This window comes from Rhinopithecus bieti, unplaced genomic scaffold (assembly GCF_001698545.2).
Source record: "Rhinopithecus bieti isolate Rb0 unplaced genomic scaffold, ASM169854v2 scaffold_1530, whole genome shotgun sequence".
Classification (NCBI taxonomy): Eukaryota; Metazoa; Chordata; class Mammalia; order Primates; family Cercopithecidae; genus Rhinopithecus; species Rhinopithecus bieti.
The window spans coordinates 2,271,457-2,275,354 of record NW_016803808.1 but is presented as its reverse complement, the minus strand read 5'-3'; the positions used below and the strand labels follow the sequence as shown (position 1 = coordinate 2,275,354).

The window sequence follows — 3,898 nt, the reverse complement described above, 5'->3', positions numbered from 1 at the left end:
ACCCAGGATGCCAGACACCTCACCCACTTGCCAGACATGTATGCAGAGAGTGGGGAGCACACGCGGCGTCCCTGACCCACCCTCACCCTGAGAGACCAGGCCCTGTTCAGGGCAGCCTGATGTTCAGGGGCAGGGCACAGAAGGCAGTCGGCTGACCTAAGCGTGCCGGCCACCAGGAACCTGGGGTGCGAGTGGGGTTGGTGGACAGCAGGGCCCGGGAGAAGGGCTGTGGGTCCCCGGCCTGCCCCTGTAGCCGGCTCTGGTCTCTGGACTTCACTCTCCCGCACTCAGCTCTGAAAGGCCTGGTTAATTTAGAGCAGTCATTTTAATCAATTAGATGAAGTGTAAAATAACTGTTCAGCTCTGTTCAGGAAATGGGGCCTGTCATCTTTAAGGCTTTATTGGAAAGGCATTAAGATGGAACGGTGTGCTCCACACTGCCCTCACTGAGTTCAGCCAAACCTCAGGGCAGAAGGACCTTCCAGAGCCCGTGACAACCCAGCAAACTGTCACCAGCAGCTGCTGTGCTCCCCTGGGACCGCTGGCTGCCCTTCATGCCTTCAAACGCCTCTGATGTGGCTGCTGCCCGGGGCTTCTAGGCACCCAGTCCAAGCCTCCTTCCCTGCCCATCCCCAGCTCCTCAGCAAAAGGGCTGTGAAGCACTGTGTGGAGTCACCACAGGGCGTGTGCACAGGGACCAGGAAGCAATCAGCAGGCCCTGGCCCCCCACATTTATCCCAGTGAATCAAATGCAGCTTTTCCAGCACAGCTGTTGCAGTTTGGAAGGCAGCATCCCAGTTTCTCTGGGTGAACCAGTCTCTGATCTCTTTGCCTTTCCTCGCGTGCGGTGTTTTGGGTCATTCATCACCCTGGTCACCCAGGAGAGGATGAGAGTGGTGATGATGATGAACGCCTGTGGGCACGTTACATTCCAGAGCTTGTTTAAAACTGTCATTTCCCATAGGCTTTACAATATGTATCTCCCTTTTGTCCCGATGAGCAGCAGGAGCCTTAGAAACAACTGGTTCAATGTGGCCCCTGTACCAGGTCCTCACCCCTGTTGGCTTCGCTTAGGTCTGCTTGTCTGCCCTTCTTCCCACACAGGGCCCCTGTCCTGGGACCCTCAGCTACAGAGCCCACTAATTGGGAGGTCCCCACATGTGGCTCTACTTCAGTCCCTCTCCTGGCCGAAATTTCATCCCAGAGGATTCAGTGAAGGTGCCCAAAGGGATATGTGTTTGGTGGCTCTCTCAAAGGCCCTGCAAGTGTTCCAATGAAGATAACCAAAAGAGGCTGGGCACGGTGGCTCACACCTGTAATCCCAACACTTTGGGAGGTTGAGGCAGCCAGATTGCTTGAGCTCAGGAGTTTGAGAACAGCCTGGGCAACTTGGTGAAACCCCATCTCTACAAAACATAAAAAATCAGCTAGGTGTGGTGGCGTGCATCTGTGGTCCCAGCTACTCAGGAGGCTAAGGCGGGAGGATCTCTTGAGCCCAAGAGGTTGAGGCTGTAGTGAGCTGTGTTCATGCCACAGTACTCCAGCCTGGGGAAGAGACCAAGACCCTGTCTCAAAGGCAAAAGGAAGCCAAAAGAGTAAAGTGGAGTCCCCTCCATGCGGCAGAATTCAAAACACTTTACTCTAGGAGCAGCAAAGTATAAAGCCAGCTGAGAATGAGGAACCCCTCACAGTCGGTTGTGGCAGCAGTGGCAGCCTGCCCCCGTGCGCCTGGCTGCAAAAACTGATCCTGGTTGAGTACTCTCACATACCAGATGGACTGCAGGACCAGGGAGGGGCAGGGGGGCCCTGGCTTGTAAGTGACAGGGGTACCTCCTGCAGGGCCCTGGCCTCGCAGATAGGAACTGGGTAGTCCCCAGGGCTGGATTATCTGGCCACACCCACATCCCTCCCCTAGTCCCTGCGTCTGTAAGTAGCCCTTCAGTTTCTGTCTCTTCTATCCAGGGATGCATGCAAACTGTTTAACAACTAACAGTGTTCAAGCAGAGACCAATCCAAACAGATGCCAGCCTGCTCACCTCGCCCCTGAGCACTGAGTGAACCCGAGCCCTGTGTGCTCCTGAACGGATTCATCCCACATCACTGGCTGGTTCATGTGGACGTTACAGTGACCCTCAGCATCAAAAATAACCGTGAGGATAAAATGTATTGAGCACTTACTGCCAGTCCTTGTTCTGAGGCTTCCGAGTCTGTTAAGTCATCCACACACCTAGGCAGAGATGTGGACAGATGATATGATCTCTACTTGCAAATAAGAAAACAGGAACAAAGTGATTTCACACACAGCTGGTGAGGTGGAGCCCAGATACAGACTCAGGCCAGCTCCATAGCTGGTCCTCTGTCATAACACTCTGCTGCCTCTCTTTAAAATAATATAAAAAGAATTTGGGAAATACACCCTGGACGCCATTCAAAAAAGGTTGAAAAATACATACACTGTTTAGAAACACTTCTATCCAACACAGCCCCCCACACACTCGTATGCACACTCACACACAAGCTCCTCATGCAGTCACATACTCACACTCATGCACACACACACATTCACACACACGTGTGCACACATGCACATGCACGCTTTAATTCGAGGGAAATGAACTCACAGGACTCCAATTTCCTGATGCTATGGGAAGAACAACGGGCATTCCTGTCATGTTTTACGTAGGAAGCTGATTCAGAGAGGCTGAGGAACATCCCTAACGTCACACAGCTAAGAGGCAAGGCTGAGGTTTGCACTTCCACCGCTCTGACTTGGAAGCCCAATGAGGCGCTCAAATTAAAATTAGAAATCTTTTCCTGTTGTCCAGGCAGAAAACGAGGAGAGGGGAGAGGACAGCCTCTAGGGCGGGGACAGAGCGCGGCTACTGGGCAGCCGGGGAACCGAGGCTCACGCCTGGTTGCAGACCTCCCTCTTCAGGCCCTTCCGGCACCATCTGCTCCGGACCCCACGGTTCCCACCCGCCGCCACCTGGGATGAGTGGGCTCCATCTGCTCATTCTGCACAACACTCATTTTGCAACCCGGGGAAACTGAGTCCGAGAGGGCTATGTGACTTGCCCAAGGTCACACAACCAACCCTCACCGGACTGAGGGGAGTGGCCCTGAGCTTGCTGTCCAACCTGGCCTCTGCTCCGAGCCTGGCTGCCCCACACCCACGCATGGAGCTTGGTGCCCGGCGCAGGTGGTGGGCTCGGCCCCAGCCCCCAGAAGCAGCTGCAGACGCCCCCTCCGCTTTTCCCCACTCTGCCCAGTTCTGCCCTTTGGTTCTCCCAGGAACAGGCTGACATTCACCATCATGCTCTGGCTCCCCCTCTCCCTGCAGCCAAGAGCTAATTGTCCTGATTTCTTTCCAAGAGCAGTCTCTCTGAATAGCCTTCGCAGGCACAATTAGGCAGGTTCAGCTTGACTTTCACACTCCAGTTCTGAAAAAATCAAATCAGCAAGGAAGCAGAGCCTCTCGGAAGTTCTCTGAGAGCGCCTCTGTGCAGGAACAAAGCACACACATAATTACCTGCTTCACTGATGAGCTCAGGACCCCGGGCCCTGCCTGCAGGAGCAGCCCGCTGGCGGCCCGCACAGACCCTGTCTGCTCTATTCTTGGAAGCAGCCAGCCAGGCTAGGGCTTCTCCTGCAATCTGTGGTGGGACAGCCATGCCCCGGGAGGCCCCTGCCCCTGCAGGCCATGTGTCTCCACCTCAAGAACCCCTGTCATGGATGGCTGGTGCGGGTGGACCCATCTGAACAGCAAGTGCAATGGCCTTATTCTCATGATGGAGTGCCTGAGGCCCAGAGAGGGTAAACACCCTGCGCAAGGCCACACAGCAAGATCAGGCAGAGCCTGTGACTCCCCAGGCCTTGGGGAGAGGGGGATGGGGGGGAA

At 55.0% G+C, this 3,898-nt stretch overlaps 1 long non-coding RNA gene across 2 annotated transcripts in view; it reads right to left on the bottom strand.

The window, feature by feature from the left end:
• Positions 1-2,013: 2,013 nt before the first annotated feature.
• The window catches only part of LOC108516348 (uncharacterized), a 27,507-nt gene continuing 25,622 nt past the window's right edge, over positions 2,014-3,898 (bottom strand). For both annotated transcript variants that reach the window (XR_001881796.1, XR_001881803.1), the window contains exon 7: positions 2,014-2,227. This is a non-coding gene — a long non-coding RNA (uncharacterized LOC108516348). The remainder of the gene's footprint in view (positions 2,228-3,898) is intronic.